Below are 24,508 nucleotides of genomic sequence, written 5' to 3'. Positions count from 1 at the left end.
TTATAGCAAATTTATTCATAATAGCCAAAAGCTGGAAACAACCCAAATGTTTATCAACTGATGAATGGATAAACAAGACGTTGTATATTTATACAGTGGAATATTATTTGGCTATAGAAAGAAATGAAGTACTGATATACGCTACAACATGGATAACCCTTGAATATATCATGCCAAGTGAAAGAAGCCAGTCACAAAGGACCACATAATATATGATTCAATTCGTATAAAAGTCCAGAACAGGGAACTCTATAGATCAGAAATTAGATCATAGGTTACTTGGGCCTGGGGGAGGGGATGGGTAGATAAGGAGGTGGTAGTTAAAGGTTACGGAGATTTCTTTTTGAAGTGATGAAAATATTTTAAAGCTGACTGTGGTGATGGTTACATATATCTGTGAATATACTAAAAAACATTGGATTGTACACTTTACATTTGTGAGTTGCGTGGTATGTGAATTCTATCTCAAAAATTCAACATCTGTTGATAAAATATGATTATCCACTGAAGAAAAGGTCAAATATCCTAATAGTTTATAACTGGTTGGTTGTAGCTTATAATAAAAATTCCAGGGTGAGGAGCCTATATAAAATAAAAAGTAGTATATCACAAATAAGATAAAACAAAACTAAGTTTTTCTTTTTGTTATTGTTTGAGACAGAGTCTCACTCTGTTGCCCAGGCTAGAGTGCAGTGGTGTGATCTCAGCTCACTGAAGCATCCATTTCCTGGGTTCAAGCAATTCTCCTGCCTCAGCCACCTGACCTGAATAGCTGGGATTATAGGCACGCACCACCATGCCTGGCTAATTTTTGTATTTTTAGTAGAGACAGGGTTTCACCATGTTGGCCAGGCTGGTCTTGAACTCCTGACCTCAAGTGATCTGCCCACTTCGGCCTCCCAAAGTGCTGGGATAACAGACATGAGCCACCTCTCCCAGCCTTGTTTTTTTTTTTTTTTTTTGAGACGAAGTCTCTCTCTTGTCCCCCAGGCTGGAGTGCAATGGCATTATCTCGGCTCACTGCAACTTCCACCTCTCGGGTTCAAGGGGTTCTCCTGCCTCAACCTCCTGAGTAGCTGGGATTACAGGTGCCTGCCACCACCCCTGGCTAATTTTTGTGTTTTTAGTAGAGACAGGGTTTCACCATGTTGGCCAGTCTGGTCTTGAACTGACCACAGGTGATCCGCCCGCCTCAGCCTCCCAAAGTGCTGGGACTACAGGCGTGAACCACCATGCCCGGCCATTTTTGTTTTGAGACAAGGTCTTGGTCTGTTGCCCAGGATGGAGTGCAATGGTGTAATGATAGCTCACTGGAGCCTCGAACTCCCGGGCTCAATTGATCCTCCCACTTTGGCCTCCTGAAGTGTTGGGATTACAGGCATGAGCCATCACGCCCACCCAAAAAGAAAACTAAGTAATACCTAGACATTAGGTCACTCTTGATGGATGTTAGGAAACCAACTCATTATTCTGAAAACTAATAAAGAAAGGAATCACACATTTATCTTGCCTTTCCTGAAGACTGCACCTTAGGATAATCAAAAGTTGATAAAAGAACATTTTTCCTTAGAGAAGTATTCTAGCTAATAAATGAAGAAGAAATGATAGAATCAGAGTATCACCATTTTGCACCTTTTCTGAAATAGTGAATCTAGGCAGTGATGATTAATGGCTATAATAACACCAAAAGAAAAACAACCAACCAATTAGCCTCTTGATGAAAGTGCTAAGAAATATTCTTGCCAATAAATAGAATGTGAATGTGATAAAGTCTCTAGAGCCACCTACTATTTCCCAGGAGATAAAGGGGAGTAGACGAACATGTTATGAGACACCACAGGAATGCAGTCAGCAAAATTCCAGATGTGGGAAACTCTAAAGGGCCGATCAACACATGAATTACATGCAAGGAAAAAAGAGCCAGAAGAAGGAGGACACCCAGAGATTAAAAGATAAAAAACATATCAACTAAACGCAAGGTATGGATGGACCTAGTCTGGATCCTGATTTAAACAAGTTTATGACACAAATGGGGAAATCTGAACACTTGCTACATGTTTAATGATGTGAAGACATTATTAATTTTTAGGTACTATAATGCTATTGCAGTTATATTTCTCAAAAAGAGCTTTCTCTTAGGGATACATATTGAAATATTTTTGGGTTGAAATGATAAGATGTCTGGGATTTGCTTAAAAACAATTCAGGAAGGATGGCATGGAGGATTATGAACAAAACATTGGCCATGAGTTGATAGTTGTTGAGGTTATTTGTTTGTTTGTTTGTTTGTTTTGAGATGGAGTCTTGCCCTGTCACCCAGGCTGGAGTGCAGTGGCGCAATCTCGGCTCACTGTAACTTCCGCCTCCCAGGTTCAAGGGATTCTCCTGCCTCAGCCTCCTGAGTAGCTGGGACTACAGGTGGTGCCACCATTCCTGGCTAATTTTTTTTGTATTTTTAGTAAAGACAGGGTTTCACCGTGTTAGCTAGAATGGTCTTGATCTCCTGAACTTGTGACCCGCCAGCCTTAGCCTCCCAAAGTGCTGTGATTACAGCCATAAGCCACTGCGCCTGACCTTTTTTGAGATTTCTATATACTTCAATTTGTGTTTGAAATTTTCTGTAATAAATTTTGTTTTTTGGTTGCTTTTGAGACAGGATCTTGCTCTGTCACCCAGGCTGGAGTGCAGTGGCACAATCATGGCTCACTGTAGCCTCCAAATCCTGGGCTCAAGCAATTATCTCACCTCAGCCTCTGGAGTAGCTGGGACTACAGATGCATACCACCATGGCTGGCTAATTTTTTTTTTTTTTTTGGTAGAGATGGGGTTATCCCTGTGTTGCTCAGGCTGGTCTTGAACTCCTAATCTCAACGGATCCTCCCTCCTTAGTCTCCCAAAATGCTGGGATTACAGGCGTGAGCCACCACACCCAGCCTGTAATAAATTTTTTGTTTTCAAGAAAAAAGTACTATGTGGCAAATAGTTTGGATAGAAGTGAAGATGAGGTGGTCAGGAAAATTGGTAGAGAACATCTCTTTAGAGATGATGGAAGACACTGACATGAAACATGCCTTTAAAAAGTTTGAATAAAATGTTTTCATGAAATGTATGAGTGGGAAAAGGCAATTTTTAAAAATAACATTTTTTAATACTTGTAATTTTGTATATGCATTTTAAACTACATTACCAAGTTAAATATTGTAAGAAGATAGTTAAACATTTCATCTTTGCATCAGTGGCCAAAACGACTTGGCTGTCTGATGAGTGCAGCCCCAGGCTCCAAGTTCCTGACTGCCCTCCTCTGTTGCGGTGGCATTCCTGGAAGGCAGTGGATCTGGAAGCACTGGCGGTCGTGCCGCAGACCACGAGAACTACTACTGAACAAGTGTGTCCTATCTGACCACGGGGCAGGAGAACAACCACGCTGTGCTGCGCAGGGCTGAGGCCTTCCATGCTGTGAAGGCAGCCAACACTTCCAAGTTCTGCCCTCATAGATTTGTTGTAGACCAACTCAACCATCACAATGTCACCAAGAAACGACCCTAACTCTGAGCCATAACTCTAGATTTTATAGATCATGGTGCTGCCCTGTTTTTACCTATCCTTGGAACTGAAAAACTGTAGCTTCTATAGAAATGTGAGCCTTTGGACAGGGATCTTATTAAGACTGTTAAATCAATTTTAGCCTAAAGCTGCCTCCTTACATATTTTAATTTTGGCCTAGGTTTCTCCGTGCATCATGAACTATAACAAGTGGAGGTGTAAACAGACTGTAACCCACACGTGTGCCAATCTCTGAGTTTTGACCAATCATATGTAGCCAACTCTTCGAACGGTGTTCAAATAAGGCAACCGCTGAGCTGTAACCAATCTGGCTGTTTCGGTACCTCACTTCCATTTTCTGCACATCGCTTTCCTTTTTCTGTCCATAAATCTCCTTCCACCACGTGGCTGCGCTGGATTCGCTGAACCTACTCTGGCTCCGGATTTGTGAATCATTCGTTGCTCAATTAAACTCTTTAAAAAAATTTTTTTTTTTTTTTTGAGACGGAGTCTCGCTCTGTCGCCCAGGCTGGAGTGCAGTGGCGCAATCTCGGCTCACTGCAAGCTATTCGGCTGAAGTTTTTCTTTTATCAAGACAAACGATTTTGTAGGGTTCTCTGACGCAGGAACTACCTCCGCCGCGGCCACCCGGAGGTGCTTGTCCGGGTGGTGAAGCTGTTCATCGGAAACCTGCCCCAGGAGGCCACAGAGCAGGAGATCCGCTCTCTTTTCAAGCAGTAGGGAAGGTGCTGAAATACGACATCATTAAGAACTACGGCTTTGTACACGTAGAACAGAAGACGGCGGCTGAGGATACCATACACAACCTGCATCATTACAAGCTTCATGGGGTGAACATCAACGTGGAAGCCAGCAAGAATAAGAGCAAAGCGTCAACCAAGTTACACGTGGGTAACATCAGTCCCACTTGTACCAACCAAGAGCTTCGAGCCCAGTTTGAGAAGTATGGTCCAGTCATTGAATGTGACATCGTGAAAGATTATGTCTTCATACACTTCATACACGTGGAGTGGTCAGAGGATGCAGTGAGACCATCAGGGGCCTTGACAACACAGAGTTTCAAGGCAAGATAATGCATGTGCAGTTGTCCACAAGCCCGGCTTCGGAATGCCCCTGGAATGGGAGACCAGTGTGGCTGCTATCAGTGTAAGAAAGAAGGTCACTGGTCCAAAGAGTGCCCGGTAGATCGTACGGGTCGTGTGGCAGACTTTACTGAGCAGTATAATGAACAGTATGGAGCAGTTCACACGCCTTACACCATGGACTATGGGGAATCCAGGTATTACAGCGATGCATGTGCAGCACTCGACTACTATAAGCGATACTGGGTCTGTTTGCTCTTATGAGGCAGTAGCAGCAGCAGCAGCAGCTTCTGCATATAACTAGGCAGAGCAGACCATGTCCCATCTGCCTCAAGTCCAAAGTACGACTGTGACCAGCCACCTCAACTCTACTTCTGCTAATCCCTGCGACAGACACCTATTGCCAAGTTCTCGTGCTGCTGCCACTTCAGCTGCTATGGCTGCTGCTCCAGCCTATTGTGGAACGGACAGGAGCCTACCGGGTCATGCTGCAGCCATGCTCCCCACAGTTGGAGAGGGCTACGGTCATGGGCCAGAGAGTGAGTTATCTCAGGCTTCAGCAGCTACACAGAATTCTCTATATGACATGGCCCGGTATGAACAGGAGCAGTATGTGGACCGAGCCTGGTACTCAGCCTTTTAAAAACTGGAGGTAGAATAATTGTGGACTGAACCCTTGGGCTGCGGGCATATATGAGAATTTGCTCCATGCAGTCCCCTTTGCCAGGATGTTTCCATTGCTTCACGTTTCAGTAAACAAAAGGAGTTTGTGACCAACTATGTTTTCTTTCTTAATTTAATTCTTCTAAGTTGACTTTTCTTTCCTCCTGATACTAGTCTCTGTAGCCTTTTTTACTCTGTTCCTTATATTCTCAGCCTCTGAACAGCCCTGGGTAAGGATTATGCTGTCATCCCCTTTTTCCTGTGAAGTGGAACCCCTCTTATCTTGCTTTCCCCAGGAGTTGAATACTTCTCCCTGCCTACCTGCAGCATCTCCTTTCTCTTTAAAATGACCATGTAGTGGCAAGCAGCCTTTTACTCTTCTCTGTTAGTTCTGGACTCTAACATTGAAGTTAATCTTCTGAAATTGCTAGGACCATTGGGGGTTTTGTTGTTGTTTGTTTTTTTATAGCTGACCTGTGATCGTGGTACAGCATTAGCTGAAATTTAGCCTTGTTTTACTCCACTCCTCCCATTTTTAAATAATTTTTTGACAAATAAACATTTCTAACACTTAAGAAAAAAAGACATAAACATGAGCATAGTGGTCTGCATATAGAATATCTGGGACTCTAAACTCCCTAATATTTAAAAGTATAATCACTGTCCTATTGTGTTTCTTATTTCTTTAGGCTGATAGGAAGATATCAGGGTTTTCTTGTGTGACAGATGATAAAAAACGTATTTTGAATGAAAGCTGCAGTAAATCTATAAACTATGATTTGGGGTCTTTGCTTAAGAATGAGATATTTGATGAGGACTTTATAATGCAACATTAGTTTTCATGCCTTCTGTCAAAAATAATTGCCTAAGGCCAGGCACAGTGGTTCGCATCTGTAATGCAGTGTTTGGAAGGCTGAGGCTAGAGGATCACTTGAACCCAGCAGTTGGGCTGCTATTGTGCCACTGCACTCCAGCCTGAGTGACAGAGCAAGGCCCCACTTAAAAAAAAAAAAGAAAAGAAGAAGGAGAAGGAGAAGATGAAGAAGAACTGCCTAAATTGAAGTGGAAATATAAGCTTTTTCAGTTAAACATACTAAAAAATAGCATTTTCTTCTGGGTTTTGGCTACTAAAAATAGCATTCTCTTCTGGGATTCATTAGAAAAAAATATCATCCCCATTGCTAAAAGTTTATTTAAGTTTTCTATCACTTGCCCATAAAAACCCAATTGTTTTTAAATATTTTCATCAGGATAACTTGGGACTGTATAATAGCCAAAGTTGCTCATATTCAGGCATATGTAATAGAAGCAATTATGTGTTTTCATTCAGTGCATTCAATGTCATATCCTAGCCATTTCCCTGTGCTATAATGAAATTGTAGTAAACATAATTTTCATGGCCCCTTAGGGTATTAGAGTCACTGAAAGAAGACCCACATGGCTAGAACACACTGAAAGATGGAGATGCAGAAGGAGATGGTGCTAAAAAGGGGTTGGAGGCCAGAGTCTTTTAGGTTATGTTAGGGAATTTGGATTTCATCTTAAGTGAAAGGCAGGATAGTGGTGATTGAGAGGCTTGGGTTTTGGAGTCAGACTGACTGAGTTCAAATCTTAACTCTACACTGTTCTAGTTGTCAGTTTGGGCAAATTAATTTCTCCAGTCCTCAGTTTCCTTATCTGTGAAATAGGATGGTAATCACAGGGTTGTGAAGACTAAGATAATGCACCTGTGTTATGCATGATAATCTCTGCAAAGTGCCTGACACATTGGCTATTATTAAGTGCAATGGGAAGCCATTGAAGTGTTTTTGTGTAGGATAGTGACATGACCCCATTTACTATGTTTTTAAATGATCTCTGGTTTCCATATGGAGGGCTCAGGGTGATTAGCTAGCTGGCTATCAGAAGAGAAGGCTTGGGCCAGGACGGTGACAGTGGGAAGACACAAAAAATATTGTAGAGGAGGAATTGAGAGAGATTTGTGATCAGCTGGATGGGGTGGTGAAGGAAGAGGATGAGTCAAAGATGACTTCTAGGTCTCAGGTATGCTTGAACTACTGAGCAGATGGGAATCGCTGAGATTTACTAAGAGAGTAGCACTGAATGAAGGGACAATTTGGGGGAATGTGTATTGGGGTGTTAAGATCAAGAGTTTTGGAAATGTTAAGTTACAAAAGATCTTAGAGACATTTAAGTGGAGATGTGTGTATCTATGGTATTGGACAAATAGCTCTAGAGCTCAGAGAAGTCTGAGCTGAAGATAAAAATTTAGGATTAGATATTTCAAATCATGGAAATGGATGAGGTCATCTAGGGAGATGGAAAGTTCATAAAGAGGACAAAACTTTGAGCCATCCCCTAAGGAGCTCTGACATTTAGATGTCAAGTAAAGGAGAAATGGCAGACAAAGGAGGGAGAGACGGAACATCCAGAAAAGCAGAAGAAAGCGCGGGAGAGGATGACATCATGGCAGCCGAGAGAATAGAGTGTTTCCAGAACCAGGGAGTGCTCAATTGTGTGGAATGTTTCTGGAGCCTTCCTGGGGCAGCAAAAAGCATCTTGTGTGTTGCAGGCAATGGAGTAAGGAAGTAGAGGGCACATGTGAAGTCCGTCCTTCTGAGGAGGGTTAGGATTGACCCTTTGTCTTCTTTACTGCCCATTCTTTCCCAGCTTGCCTATTAATGATTTATTTGACTCACAGTAGTTTCACATTTCTGTGTAGGGATCAGCTCTACTTTGAAGGCTAAGGATTTCAGACAACCGAGAAGCTCCCACAGAACACAGAAAGCTGCCCTGACCTCCCCAGCTGCCTCTATCCCAGGCCACAGAGGCTTCGGTCATCCCAAGGGAGCCAGTGTGGAATGAGGCTGCCTGAGGGAGCAGGTGGGCACAGCCCACACATCCCAGCAGTGACCAGATCTGCCCTGTGAGCTACGGGAGAATGGAATTTCAGCCTTGGAACCCCTGCTGCTCCTGTGGTTGCAAGAGTTGCAAGAAAAGGGCTAAGGCAGGCGTGGTGTGCAGTCAGAGAGCCTAGCAGAGCCTTCCAGCTCCCAGGCTTTCTTCTCTCTCTTTTTCTCTCCCCTTTCACCTCTCCCTCTCTTAAACCAATGTAACCTCTAAGCATATTTCTCTAAAGCCATTGATTAACAGAAAATGTGAAGTAATGCTGTTTGGATGGGGGAAGGAGAAGCCTCTAGTTAAGAATAGCTATAGTTAATAAAAGCTTATTGTGAACAGTAAAAGCATAGGGGCTTTACAAGTGTTACCTCACTTAATCTTCACAATAATCCTCTGATGTAGGAATCATTATCCCTATTTTACAAATAAGTAAACAGAGGCTTAGAGAGTTAAGAACTTTCCTAAAGTCATGTGGCGATAAGTGGTGGAGCTGAGATTTCTCTCACACAGGGCCCAAACTCATCCAAAGGAGAAAAAAAATTCCAGAATGGTTCACTGATTTTGTGATTAAAGATGCTAAGCATAAATAGGATGTAGCATAGTATTCATATTATTTATGATATTCATATTTATGATAATGCTAAGTGAAAAAATATAATATAAAATTATAGGCCAGGTGCGGTGGCTCATGCCTGTTATCCCAGCACTTTAGGAAGCCGAGGCAGGCGGATCACTTGAGGCCAGGAGTTTGAGACTAGCTTGGCCAACATGCTGAAATCCTGTCTCTACTAAAAATACAAAAATTAGCTTGGTGTCATGGCGTGCACCTGTAATCCCAGCACAGGGAGGCTGAGGCAGGAGAATTACTTGAACCCAGTGGGGGGAGGTTGCAGTGAGCCAAGATTGCACCACTGCACTCCAGCCTGGGTGACAGAGCAAGACCCTGTAAAAAAAAAAAAAAAAAAGAAAAAAGAATATAAAACTATAACAATCTTAAAAAAAAAAAACACATGGGAAAACAGCAGGAGAAAATATACAAAAAACTATGTGTAATGTATACATATATCAAAATATCACATTGTATACTGTAAATATACACAATTTTTGTCACTTATACCTCACTAAAGCTGGGGAGGGGAAACTATATGTGTGACTGAATGTGGGGTGATTTCATATTATTCTACATTTTGTGCTTGTGGTAATGTTAAATTAGACTTCTTAAAAAAATGTTTTTAAAAAGCAGACTGGAGGCTGGGCATGGTGGCTCACGCCTGTAATCTCAGCACTTTGGGAAGCCGAGGCAGGCAGATCACTTGAGGTCAGGAGTTTGAGATCAGCCGGCTGGCCAACATGGTGAAACCCTGTCTCTACTAAAAAAACAAAAATTAGCCGGGTGTGGTGGCAGGCGCCTGTAATCTCAGCTACTCAGGAGGCTGAGGCAGGAGAATCACTTGAACCTGGGAGGTGGAGGGTGCAGTGAGCCAAGATCGCACCACTGCACTCCAGCCTGGGCGACAGAGGGAGACCTTGTCTCAAAAATAAATAAATAAATAGCAGACTGGAAATCGAGGAAACCAGTTTGTGGCCAGCAGGCCCTTTTGCGACTTCAGTATTTCATGTATAAATTTATATTACTAGCCAAGAGTTATTAAGCAATCACTATGTTCCAGGCATGTTTACAATAAAACAAAATGGAAATCTCCCTACAGTTTTCTAAGGGAGGTATTATTATAGCTATTCTATAAATGAGGAAATGAAGTCTCAGAGAGGATGAATAGGAAAGGCAGTAAGGAGCTTCAGACCTGGCTTTGAATCTTGGCTTCCCTCCTACACGTTAACTGGCTATGGGAAGGTTACTATCTCAGAGACTCAATAATTTCTACCTCCCAGGGTTCTCGTAAAGAGTAAATGTGATTATGCATATCATGCCCTTGGCACAGAATAAAGTACAGTTATCCCTCAGCATCCATGGGAAATTGGTCCCAGTACTCCCCATGGATACTAAAATCCAAGGATGCTCAAGTCCCTGATATAAAATGGTGTCATATTTGCATTTAACCTATGCATATCTTCCCATACTTTAAATCATCTCTAGATTACTTGTAATACCCAATATACTATAAATGCTATATAAATCACTGTTACTAATATAATGTATTGTTTAGGGAATCACAACAAGAAATAAAGTCTGTACATATTCAGTATAGATACAATTTTTTCCCAGATATTTTTGATCTGAGGTTGGTTGAATCCAGATATTGGAACCCATGGATAAGGAGGGCCTACTGTGCTTGATGAATGGTAACTAATATTAAGCACTTTGCAAAAAATTTTGCAAACCGGGGAAGGCAAAATAGGAATTCAATCCTAGGGCTGTATGAAAGCCAAGTCTAGGCTCCTTTCCCCATGAGGTGCTGCCTGGGTGATCCTATGGCATCTTCTGTGCTATCTTCCAGGTGTAACAGTAATGATCCTGACATTCTTAAATCTGCTTTTGAAATATAGTTAAAAACATAGTGCCATATTTTGTTTCTTTCTATTTATAAAAGTGTATCCGTTGCCAAAGGCCTTGGATTCAAGGGTCAGCCCCTGATTTCTCTGCTTAAGTGAGATGTGTGGGCTAGCACACTCCAACCCATTCTGGAAAGCATGCTTGTGTCTGGATCCTAGGAGAGGGGACTGGGGACTGGTCCACAGGCTGGAGATTTTGTTACTGGCTGTGGCTGAACACGTACCAGGCAGGCTGTGTTTGAATTAGCTACATGTCAGAAGGTTATAAAACACTTTTACTCCCTGTGTCCTCTTAAAAATATTTCTTTCATTTTAAATACTGGAGGAAGATTACATTATGTTTAAGATCTCTGGATCCCAAAAAGTCTTTAGGGGAGTTGGTTTTCTGCCATTTGTGTAGTTAGCCTCTTCTCTAGGTCTTCTTTCTGTATGCATTTCTACTGTGCAGAAAGATTAAATTACTGCTAAGTGAATAATGTAATCTTTCATTCATGCTGCACATTTCTTAATGCTCTTTATGATGATTGTCAGTATTTGGTTAATTCTCATAAAACATTTTAGAGAGAGAAAAGAGTTTATGGAGCTGAAGGTTATGCCACACCTGCAGCCCCCTTTTCTGAGAATGATGACCCAAATCAGTTATTCCCTACATAAAGTGGCTCGACTATTCCCTGAGTGAAACTGACCCTGTCGTTTTGGCCCTAGCTGATTAGACCAGGGTGTCCTAGCCAAAGACAATCATGGGAAGCCAAGTATGCAGGAGGTTAAAAGCCTCAACAGAGTTTGTTGTGAAACTCTGCCTGACTGACAGAGTCTGTTTGACGGGAATAAATTGACGATGCTTTCACACAGAGAAGGGTAGTCACACTCCGTGGCAGGAAATGTTGTGCCAGTTCTCCATAAGGTCCGGCATCGGGCCATGGCTGGAAGTCCAGGAACCCAGAGTACAGCTAGGGACACGGAGGATGAACTCCACTCCCACAGACAACCTGGTAATCTGAGTGCTTCTTCTCCTAGCAAACCTGAAGATCATCCCTAATATTGACCCTCAGAAATAATATAATCAAGTTCCTTCTTACAGATGAGGAAAATCGAGGCCCAGAAGATAAAAGGACCACATGACTAGTTAGCAGTGCTCCTGGGGGAGAAGAGCTCTGATTTCTTGATTCCTAAAGTAGTTATTCAAGCGGTAGGGCTGTCTCGTGTTTTGATATGGTGTGGTGATCATATCAACATGCTTTAGAAGACACAAATTAATAATTGTCTTAACATTTATTCATTATGTATGCATTTATTTAATACCTGCTAAGTGGCTACAGCTGAGCCAAAAATCCAGGGGAAAGAAGAGAAAATACAGGCCTTAGCCTCCAGTCATTTATAATTGAACTGAGGAATCACACACATCAAACTCTTTTATAATTAAGTGCCAATGTGAATCCATAAAATGATGGAATAAGGGCTGTATTTACTGCAGAGGATAAAAAGACATTTTTGTTTTGTTTTGTTTTGTTTGAGACGGAGTCTCGCTCTGTCACCCAGGCTGGAGTCCAGTGGCGCGATCTCGGCTCATTGCAAGCTCCGCCTCCCGGGTTCACGCCATTCTCCTGCCTCAGCCTCCGGAGTAGCTGGGACTACAGGCGTCCGCCACCACGCCCGGCTAATTTTTTCTTGTATTTTTAGTAGAGACGGGGTTTCACCGTGTTAGCCAGGATGGTCTCGATCTCCTGACTTTGTGATCCACCCACCTTGGCCTCCCAAAGTGCTGGGATTACAGGGGTGAGCCACCACGCCCGGCCAAAAAGACATTTCTTTTGCGTATTAAATAATAGGATTGATGGTGGCTGACCAATGTGATGCATGGAAACAAACTGTGGAGCTACCAAACTCAGAGGAAAGCGAGACTGATGGATTGGGATCGATTGGTCATGCCTGCTATGTGGATGCTGGGAGTGTGTGTTCCACGTTGTTTTCAGGTTTCTAGTGGAGGTGGATCCGTTTTGCATAGACACAGACATGGACACACAACTTTTCTTATTTCTTTCTTTCTCTTTTTCTTTTCTTTATTTTATTTTTTTATTTTATTTTTGAGACAGGGTCTCTGTCGCCCAGGCTGAAGAGCAGTGACACTATCAGAGGTCACTGCAGCCTCCACCTATTGGGCTCAAGCTATCCTCCCACCTCAGCCTCCCGAGTAGCTGAGATTACAGGCATGAGTGACCACACCCAGCTAATTTTTGTATTTTTTGTAGAGATGGGGTTTCACCATGTTGCCCAGGCTGGTCTCAAACTCCTGACCTCAAGTGATCCAACAGCCTCTGCCTCCCAAAGTGCTGGGATTACAGGCATGAGCCATTGCACCTGGCCCACACATTTCTGATGCAAGTAATAACTCAGGCAAAGACTTGAGTGTGTATGTTTGAAGGGTAGTGGGGAGGCTGGACTTGGTCAAATCAAGAATGTGGGCAGATAACAGAGGCAGGTAATAGAATGACAAGTGGAAATTTTTAATTTTACCCTATGACAAGGCTGCTGTTTGTGAAACTACGTGAAATGAAGTCACCAGTTGAACTCTACCACTCCTCAGGAAGAGGGTGTGTTGGGACGTGAAGTAGGAATGGGGTTGAGGAGGGGATGAGATTCTGGGTGTCCCTCACTTCTACAGCACAGCACTAGTTTGTCTATTTAATACATTGTGACTTTGTATAATAACCTTTTTTGCTTTTGAACAAACAGTTTTTTGCTTTCATAAAGCAAGCTTGAAAATCACTGCTTTAAGCAATGGAGGGTCTCTGGAGAATTTTCTCTCATGAATTTGATGCTTTAGGAAGATTAATAGGGTACTAGTTTGTAGATTGGATATGAGAGGGGTGTTACGGTACTGTTGCAATTTTCAAGTGTAAGGAGACAAAGCTCTGTTTTAGGATGAAGGCAGTTGTACCAGGGCAGAGATGATTAATAAAGAACTATTTCAGGGGCAGGGCTAGGGAGGGAGAAGTAGTCCCCATCCAAGGATATAAATAATTTAAAATGAAATCATGCTCATCTCAGAAATTTGAACTCTATCAAATTAATTTATCATCTAGGCTATAAATCTTATGAGGGTAGAGAATTATGCCTGTCTTATTTATCTGGTGCCTGGGACATAGTAGTATTCAATAAATATTTGTTCCCTAAACAAATAAACAAAAATCAGATGTAACCATTAGGATAATTTCTGCTGCAAGTAGAAGCCTTGACATCAAATTGGCTTGAACAATAAGGATATTTATCGTTTCACATACCTGAAAGATCAGAGGTAGAGTAGGTTCCAGGATCAACACAATCAGCAGCTAAGTGATCATCAAGGACCCAGGTTCTCTCCCCGTCTCCACTCAGCACCCTTGGCATTCGCTTCATCTTGAGGCTGATGCTTCTCATGTTGGAGGATGGCTGCCTGTTGCCATCAAGCCATATGCTTCTTTGTTTAAGGACAGCAGCATAGAAAGGAAAACCTTTCCCCTAAACAGATCATGCATCCTTACTTCCCATTCCCATTCTCACCCAGTAATCAGTCAAAAGAATGCCTTGTCCTGATTGGCCAAGCTCAAATCCAGTCTAACCCTGGAGCTGGGACTAGAACCACTTCCTCTTCATACTGGAGGAGGGAGTGTTAGATACATGGACAAAATTTTAGTCTAATAAAAAGAAATAAGGGCGATGGGTGCTGAGTTGTGTACATTTGTCAGTCAGTGTGTGGTTTGAGGACCAGCGGCCTCAACATCACCTTGGGCCTTGTTAGAGATGTGAAATCTTAGGGTTTACCTCAGGCCCATCAAACCAGAGTCTGTTTTAACAAGAGTCCCCAGGTAACTCATATGGAAATAACAGTTGAGAAACGTTGCGCCATACCATACACTTTAATCCCTTTGTGGCCCTTTAGCTGGCACAGGGAGCAGATAAACATCTGTGTCTTCTTTCAGACTCAGGCGTGGAGAATGATCTTCAGTGCCATTGCTCCTGAGTTCCCATGCCATTTTGTTCCTACTTCTATTATTTATATTTATCCCATTGCATCATAGTTAGTTATTTAAAATATCTAGAATCCCCAAGCACCTCGCTTAGTACTTGGTACTAAAAGGTACTCAGTGAGTTCCTATCCATTCATTCATTTATTCAACAGATTTTTATTGAACACCTTTGCTACCTGGTGCCATTCTAGATTCTGGGGACACAGCAGTGAACAAAGCAGTCAAAGACCTCTACTTCACAGAGTGTAAATTCCAATCAGAGGAGTAAGGTATTTTAAGTTACATTATTTGTTATATTAAGTATATACTTGTAGAGTGAATGAATTAATTCAACAAATATTTATTGAACACTTACTGTATGTCGGGCACTGTTAGAAGCACAGGGATGATATCTGTGAACAGAAGTCTCTGTCTTCAGTGGTGCTTACATTCTAGTAGGATTTGGGGACAGAATGAGAAATAATAAGTAGATAGGTAAATTATGTAGCATACTAGAAAACAATAAATGCTGGGAACAAACAGAGCACTTTAAGGGAGAATCAAGAATGCTGGGGCCATAGAGATGAAATTTTAAATGGAGTAGTCAAGGTGGCCCTCATTGATGAGGTGACACTTTATGTTCTAGTGGGAGGAGTGAGTTTTCTGACATGTGACTAGTAGAATAATGATGTATTGGAAAAAGTTAGGATGTTGCAGCTGTGGCTCGGATTTTTTTTGGAGGAAGGTAAGATAACAAGGTAGTTTGGGCTTGTTGAAGTGATTGATGAACTATCCAAAGGAAAATGTCCTATAGACAATGAAATACGTGGGGGTGGAGTCTGTTTATGAGGTCAAGGTGGATGTATTAGATTTAGGCATCATCAGGATGTAGAATTGGTTCACCAAGGAAAGAAGAGAGAGGAAAAAAATTGGGGGCTCATGTCTGAGGCTTAGAAAATACCCCTTATCATGGGATAGAAGGAAGAAGATATTTTTGTATTGCCCAGAAACATCACTGGGTGATTGATTGAGGTCAGTAGCATAACAAACAAACAAACAAACCAGCAAACACATTTTACATCTTATCCTTCCACTATACTGATTATAGACAAAAGAGTATACTTGGGGAGGAAAATACATGAAGCATGGGCTGCTGAAACTTTAATACTTTTCCAAAAGGCTGTGATAAGCAAAAAATTATTCATAACCATCTGTGACTAGATAAGTTTGGTCAAATTGGCCAGGGTGACACAGACTGTCCAGTCCACTCTGCCTTGTTCTTGCAGCTTCTCCATGGCATCAGTCATTGAGCCAGCTGTGGGTGGAGCCACAGGCCAAGTGCAGGTACTTCACTGTCCAACCCATGCAGAGGAAACAACCTTTCTTGGTGGTAACCTTAGGGATGAAATCAGGGACAGAACTCAAGCTTTGGTTGCTTTTTTTTTTTTTAAGTTCTTTTTCCTTTCTCTTCCTTTCCTTTCCTTTCCTTTCCTTTCCTTTCCTTTCCTTTCTTTTCCTTTCCTTTCCTTTCTTTCCTTTCTTTCCTCCCTCCCTCCCTCTCTCTTTCTTTCTGTCTCTTTGTCTTTTCTTTTTCTTTCTTTCCTTCCTTCCTTCCTTCTTTCATTCTTTCTTTCTTTCTTTCATTCATTCTTTCTTTCTCTTTCTTCACAAGTCTTGCTCTGTCACCCAGGCTGAAGTACAGTGGTGCAATCTTGCCTCACTGCAACCTCCACTTCCTTGGTTCAGGCAATTCTCCTGCCTCAGCCTCCTGAGTGGCTGGGACTACAGGCACGCACCACCATGCCTGGTTAATTTTTGTATTTTTAGTAGGGATAGGGGTTCATCATTTTGGCCAGGCTGGTCTCGAACTCCTGACCTCAAGTGATCCACCCACCTTGGCCTCCCAAACTGCTGAGATTACAGGCATGAGCCACCGTGCCCAGCCACTATTTCCTTTTATCCAGAAAGGACCCCTATCTAAGCAATCCCAATAGTACCTGTTCTTACCTTCCTTCTCAGTGCCTTTCTTTCTTGGCTAACCATTGCCTTTATACTGTCCCCTGGTTTTCTAGAGCCAATTCTGCCTTTATTTCATTAACCCTCTCAAATATATTCTTAGAGAGCTGTAGTAAGAAAAATCACGCTGAAGTGTGAATTGCCAACGTTGTTAATAAAAGATAAGACATTTACTGGAATTCACTTGTTCATTTAGTCAACAAATATTTATTGAGTGACTACTATGAGACAAGTATTTGCTAGGTCCTGGAAATAAAGTAGTGAATAAGTAACAGTTCTGGCATTTGTGAAATACATAGTCCTAATTCGGAAAGAATTAGAGTCAGATGGATAAAGCTTATATAGTAAGAAAGTGCTAAAGTAGGGATAAATTTATGGTCATGCGGTCTTTGGGAACAAAGGTAGGAAAGGGGAGAGTGTTCCAAGCAAAGGGGACGATGTGTACAAAGGCCTGGAAGGAAAAATAAGGGACTAAGAAAAGGTGAGTGCACTGACGGGGAGGCAGTGGCATAGGAGAGCCCACAGTGGTCAGCAATAGCCAGAGCATAAGGGCTTGTAAACCCCATTGAAGAATCTGGACTTCATTCTGAGGGCCTTGAGGACCCAGCTAATGGTTTTAATCTGGGGACTGTCATAATCAGATCTGCATCTTAGAAAGATCACATTTGTTGCAGTTGCAGTGTGGAGAAAAAATTGGAGGCACACAGACAGGTCAGGAGGTAACCACAGTCATCCTGGCAGGAGTCGATGGTGACCTGAACTATGTACTGTCAGAAGGAATGAAGATAAAGGGACAGAGTCAAGAGCTAGGAAGGAGGAATTCATGATTGATTGAATGGGGTCCGAGAAGGAGAGAGAGGAGTCAAGAATGATTCCTAAGTCTCTGACTGGGATGGAAATACTCCCTAATGGTAGAAATGCAGGCATCCGTGACCTGGGTCTATAGCATAGATATTTTTTTGGGTGGAGTGCGTGCTTGTCACACTTAAAATCACATTATGCAAACAGCTGCCTACCCCAAATATTTACCTTTGAGGATGGCTCTGGCACTCATTTTTACTTACTGGCATAGGGAGGTCTTTTGTCATGCTAGGACTGGGAGTGTTTGTGGCCTGAGTACTTTCAGAGTCTAGTGAAGGACCACAGAGTATTTCCTAGAATTATTCAGGGTATTGGCAGTTTTCACCTAAATAGATGATGACTTGAGTCCAACCCCCGGCCCTCACATCATGAAGTTTCACTTTTATGCAATCTCTTTTCCCTCTAGATCCCATTCTTCCAGCTTCCTGTTTATAGTGGAAGCACTTGACAGCTGGAAGTCTTAACAGTGTGACATACTGAATTGAATCAGCTTTCTTTTACTACTGTTTATATCTGAGCACTGTGTATCTCTCTCTCTCTCACACACACACACACACACACGCACACACACACAGTTTTATTTAAAGTCTGCACAACTTACAAAACTTTTAACAAAACCCCAGGCAACCTAAATTGCAATCCCTGCTATGTACATATCGAGAGTGCTATACCATAGATATTTAAATGTTAACATCTAAAAGAATCTACCTAGAAATCATGAATTATCATTAAATATGTTTTATAAAAGTTCTCATAATTTATAATGTAACAAAGGATGGTTAATGTTGCACATAAAGAGTGTTGGAGCCACAAATGAGAATACTTGACAAAGCAATGAGATTTAAAAAGAAAATAAGAGCACCTGGACTGCCTTAAATGCTTTTTAAAAGACTCTTTCAGGAAAGTTCCTGCAAGTGAATTAAGTCTCTGTTTCTCCCGGGGCTGCCAGCACTTTCTTTGGCCAATACAACAGCTGCACCATGTGGTGCTGAGCTGCAAAAGGCACAGCACGTGGCTGTGGTCACTGCCCCAGCCCTGGCAGACTGACCTTCAGAGTCTCTTAGCTGGCACGTTTAACAACTGTTAGGAGGCCAGATTTTTCACTTGTGCAACAATGTATAAGCCATTTGCTTTCAGCAGTTCCTGTTAACTGAGTAGAAGGCATTTGTAAGTCGGACAGCATGACCATCTTTCAAATTAGGCCTCTTAGTTACTGGCATTGATAACCATGCTCAAGGCTAAGACGATAAAATCATATCGTTCTTCAATTCAAGGACAAACACAATGCCAAGCTGACTGGTGTTTTAGAAGATGTATCTTTACCAAAATAATGGTTTATCAGTACATCTGTGCTTTCAGATAATGGATTGTCATGAACTCTGGCCTAAACTCCTAAAGGGTTTCATGTCTCTGGAATTAGAAAAAGATATAGTTTTATAGGTGTTTTCTTTTCTTCTTCAAGGGATTCTTGTTGCTGAATTATGTGTTCTACCAAGGCCTGTGGTGGAAGAGGGTAGGTTTGTGAATTAGAAAGGTCCAGTGAAAACTTCTATTTATGTGACCCCTGGTGGCTAGTGGGAGTGATTGGTAAGCCTAGACAATTTTTCTTAAAGGCTAATTTCCTTCTAATAACAGAGTAGCAGATTGATGCCTGGGTCTGGTTGGTGTTTCCTGAGATTCTAGTGTTGCTTGCTGTCACACACACAAGGTACATAAAAAAGTAAATAAATGGGTCTACATTCACTAATGTATCCTCCAGATATTGTAATTAAAGGCTGTTGTGGCTGTTGGCTGCCCCATTTTGACTGCCTGTCTTAGGCTACAAAGACATGAACGAAAGCGAGGGTAGGAATTCCTGGGTTGGGGATTATAGTTTTACCAATGCAGAGAAAATGTAGAAGGCTGTGGAGAAATTGGGATGAATCAGAATCATGTTGGCTTCCTTGTTCCTTGCCAAGCCCAGGTGTCCCATTTTACTCCAGCAAGGGCCAGCGCACTGGAGTGGAAGCCAGGACAATCGGGTACTTTGTCCCAGCACAACCATGGACTCACTGGGAGATTGCACAAATTGATTCCCTCTAAGCCTACATTTCCTCAGTGGGAAAATGAAAATGCTGGACCAGGCAGTGCCAGTTTCTGGATCTTCTGGAACTAGAGGCTTTGCCTTTTAATCTTCCCCACACTGCTAGAGATGGCTGGGGTCTTCTCCTTAGAGATACTGCTAGTTCAAAGCTTGCAGAAATCAGTAACCGTGTACCTTCTTTCTTGATAGATTTGGAATTGACCATGTAGATAATCTCTGTCAGCAGTTCTTAAAGTGTAATCCAGAACCGGTGGAACTTGTTAGAAATGCATATTCTTCAGACCCCCTCCAAATCGGCTGAATCTGAGATTGTGGAGGTGCGGTTCAGCAATCTGTATTTTAACAAGCCCTGAATTCAGGTGATTCTGACGCATGCTAATATTTGAGACCGCTGATCTAAATGAAGTGTAATGCATTCCTTGAGGGTAAAAATCATTGGACTCTTGTTCTATTATACCTTGCTGATCTTGGTCACAGTTGGTATTTTTATCTTTTAAAACATGCCCAAGGACACTGGAGATAAGATGAAATTTGAAATGAGCTGAGTCAACTCTGTATGTCAAAAGGTTGTCACATTTAAACATTTCTGCTTTTCTGGTGGGGGACAATTACAGAGTGGTTTAAAATATAGCCCCAGGTCTGAGCAAAGAGAACTTTGGGAAATGTAGTTTATTTATTTATTATAAGAGTGCTTTGCAGGGGAGGGAGGTTTCTGGGAACTGTCTCCCTGGAGAGGTATGAAGTTTTCCAGGGCACCCTAGACTTGGCTGAAAGAGAGCCATTTCTGCTGTTGCTGGCAGCAGCTCTCTGTAAAAGCCCATGCATTTTATCTTCGCGTGTTTGTTTGTTCTGCCTGTTGAACACTGGCTCTCATACCATCTTGTTCTGTAATTCAAAACTGACTTTTTAATTAGGTCTGAAAAGGAATGGTTCCCAGGCAATTCCTTTACAAAACTGGTAAGGACAGTTGCATTTGCTTTGACTTGTTTTGATGTAATTTGTCTGAGAGGGCTGCAGGGTCGCTCTGTTTTAAGTTATATTGGGCTGGCCTCTCTCCTGTGTTTGTAGTGGGAGAGGAGGAGGGCTGAATTCTGCTCTTGGGAACTTTGTGGGGATGAGGAAAAGATCCTGGCAGACTTTTCTCTTTCATTTTTAGACAGTAAACTGAATTGGTTCATGTGTTTAAGTCCACCTGGCTCAAGTTTAGCTGTTTGGCCAGAGGAAAAGGCTTAACCAGCTAAATTACAGGGGCCATGGGGCCTGCCGAGAGAGCAGACTGGAAATGGTGACTGGTGTGCTAGTTCAAAATTTCCCTTTTCAGGTTCTATCTAACATAGACTGGAGACATTCTAGTTAATTTGCATACTTGAAAATTGGGTTTTTAACCTAACTTCTCAGTAGAGAAAATTATTGCATTTTTGAATTCCTTTTTGCTTCAACATCTGGATGTTGGAAATCAGGAGGCCTGGAAATCGAGGATGCCGTTGCTACCAGAGCAACCCCACTTTGTTTTGGTGGTTTACACTTTTATTTAAGATTTACTTTGGAGAAAATGTTCCACTGCTTTACAAAGTTTGAAAACCATTGATTTAGACTGGGGCTGTCCAGCCCAACCTTGGCCCTATAAATCAGGTTCGTCTACTCCCTTCTAGTCCACAGAGCAAGCCTCAGACACCGGAGGCCCTGAGACCACTCTTCCTCAGCCACTGTGCTATTTGATTTTTCCCAATAGCTCAGACTTCATTTATTTTAAGATTTTTTATTTTTGAGACAGAGTCTCACTCTGTCACCCAGGCTGGAGTGCAGTGGTGTGATCTCGGCTCACTGCATCCTCCGCCTCCCAGGTTCAAGTGATTCTCCTGCCTCAGCGTCCTGAGTAGCTGGGATTACAGGCACGCACCATCATGCCCAGATAATTTTTGTATTTTTAGCAGAGATAGGGTTTCACCATGTTGGCCAGGCTGGTCTCGAACTCCTGACCTCAAGTGATTCACTCACCTTGGCCTCCCAGAATGCTGGGATTACAGGTGTGAGCCACTGTGCCTGACCCCCAATAGTTCAGACTTTAGATCCACCTCTAGCCCCACATTCAGCCATCCCTCTGCTTCCCCCCAGCATGTGAATATTTACTTGGGTCTCCAACTGTCTGGCATCTTGTCACGTTGCTAAGCACCTGCTTCAGAGACAGAAAGGCCAGCGAATGTCTCGAGCCATATGTTCTCCATAGCTGCTTGGCTTTGTGGTACTTTGTCCAGGCCTACATAACGGGTCTTCTTAGTGGCGTTGTCCAGAATGGAGTCATCCCTGCTGGCTGCTCCTTGCTCTGGGGTCATCTCTACTACTACAGTTTCACAGAAACCTACTATAAATAGTTATCTCATGTACATCTATTTTCCAGTTTCTATATTTTTACAGTCATCTCAATTTCTGTGGTCTCATACTGGGGTGTGTGTGTGTGGTTGTATACTTTTATGTTTATAATCTTTTCTTTACTCCATTTAGTGGGATTTCAGAAGTAAATGAAGGCAAACATATATGCTGAATATTGTTTTACTAGAAATAACTTATATTGCATAACATAAGTTTTTATTCTGAAGCCATTATAGATTCATAGAAAGTTGCAAAAATACAGGTTGAGTATTAATTATCCAAAATGCTTAGGACCAGAAGTGTTTTGGATTTCGGATTTTTTCGGATTTTTTCAGATTTTGGAATATTTGCATTATACTTACCAGTTGAGCATCCCTAGTCAAAAAATCGAACTCCAAAATGATTCAATGAGTATTTTCTTTGAGCATCATTTCAGCACTCAGAAAATTTCAGATTTTGATTCGGGGGGGGGAAAATGGATGGTTGTTTCTGTACTGAACACGGACAGACTTTTTTTGGTCATTATTCCCTAAACAATACACTATAACAACTATTACATGGCATTTGCATTGTATTAGGTATTATAAGTAACCAAAAGATGATTTTTTTTTCTTTTTTTGAGGTGGAGTCTCACTCTGTTGCCCAGGCTGGAGTGCAATGGTATGATCTTGGCTCACTGCAACCTCTGCCTCCTGGTTCAAGCGATTCTCCTGCCTCAGCCTCCCAAGTAGCTGGGATTACAGGTGCACACCACCATACCCGGCTAATCTTTCTATTCTTAGTAGAGATGGGGTTTCACCATGTTGGCCAGGCTGGTCTCAAACTGCTGACCTCAGGTAATCCACCCACCTTGGCCTCCCAAAGTGCTGGGATTACAGACATGAGCCACTGTGCCTGGCCCAAAAGATTATTTTAAGTATTCAGGAGGATGTGTGTAGGTTATATGCAAGTACTCCACCATTATGTATAAGGACTTAAGCATTTGCGGATTTGAGGGTGTCCTGGAACCAATCTCCTAGGGATAATGAGAAATGACTGTTTCTCTCTTTTTCTGGGCACAATATTTTTAAAGTTTTTACATTATAAAAGTAGTATAACGATGTTGAAATATCTAAAGAAAAAGTTAATACGTATTTCTTTACTCCCAGGGCAACCACTTGTAACAGTTAGCATGGGTGTGTCCTCATTTCATTCCATATTATCCTAATATTGCATGTAAATAATTGGCCTAACTCATCCCTTACTGATGAGCATTTATATTGCTTAAATTGTTTTCCTCTTGTAAATACATTGCATTGAACATTTGTTTCAATAAATTTCAGATTTTGAGCATTTCAGATTTCAGGTTTTCAGATTAGTGTTGCTCAACCTGTCATGTGGAGGTTTCATGTATACTTCACCCAGATTCCACCAATGCCAAAATCTTACCCAACTCTAGTACAGGATCAGAATTAGGAAGTTGACATTGGTACAATTGACAGATCTTATTCAGATTTCACCAATCTTAGATGTAGTTGTGTGTGTGTATGTGTACATAGCTCTGCACAATTTTATCTAGTGTAGACATGGGTAACCACCACTACAATCAAGATACAGGACTGTTCTACCATAAAGATTCATTATACTGCTACCTTATAGTCACGCCTTTCCCCCTCTGCTCACTCCCAACCTCTGGAAATCACTAATCTGTTCTCTATGTCTATCATTTGGTCATTTTAAGAATGTTATATAAGTGGAATCATACAATGTGTATTTGATATTGGCTTTTTTCCCACTTAGCATAATTCCCTTGAGATCCATTGGAGGTGTTGTGCATATCAATAACTTGTTCCTTTTTACTGCTGAGTTGTATTCCACGATATAGGTGTTCCACAGTCTAACCATTCACCCAACTGAAGGGACACTTGAAATGTTTCCAATTTTTGGCTGTTACAAATAAATGCAATGCTTTTCTATTAAATAAAAACCGAAATCAGCCTGCTGCAGTGGCTCGCGCCTGTAATCCCAGCACTTTGGGAGGCCGAGGCGGGCAGATCACCTGAGGTCCGGAGTTTGAGACCAGCCTGACCAACACGGAGAGACCCCGTCTCCACTAAAAATACAAAAAATTAGCCAGGCCTGGTGGCGCATGCCTGTAATCCCAGCTACTCGGGAGGCTGAGGCAGGAGAATCGCTTGAACTTGGAGGTAGAGGTTGCTGTGAGCCGAGATCGCACCATTTCACTCCAGCCTGGGCAACAAGAATGAAACTCTGTCTCAAACAAAACAAAACAAAACAAAAACAAAAACCTAAATCATAAAACTCTAAGAAATACCACAAATATTGAATTTGACACCATCTTTGCACTTTTAAAAGAGAGGGTAAAGTTTGGCTTCCACATCGCTAGTCATTGGCAAGTCCTTGGTCTGAGGCCTCCTTTATTCACCGTGAAACATAAACTGTGCCCTCTTGAAATCAGTGCACATCTGTGC

General features: G+C 42.0%; 1 pseudogene; it reads left to right on the top strand.

Annotated features, from left to right (window-relative positions):
- The window catches only part of LOC116813841 (RNA-binding protein 4B-like), a 35,426-nt pseudogene extending 30,137 nt beyond the window's left edge, over window positions 1-5,289 (top strand).
- Window positions 5,290-24,508: the final 19,219 nt, after the last annotated feature.

The sequence above is a fragment of the Hylobates moloch genome, unplaced genomic scaffold (genome assembly GCF_009828535.3).
Source record: "Hylobates moloch isolate HMO894 unplaced genomic scaffold, HMol_V3 SCAFFOLD_9, whole genome shotgun sequence".
NCBI lineage: Eukaryota > Metazoa > Chordata > Mammalia > Primates > Hylobatidae > Hylobates > Hylobates moloch.
Note: the sequence above shows the minus strand (reverse complement) of the source record. Positions and strands in the feature narration are given on the sequence as shown.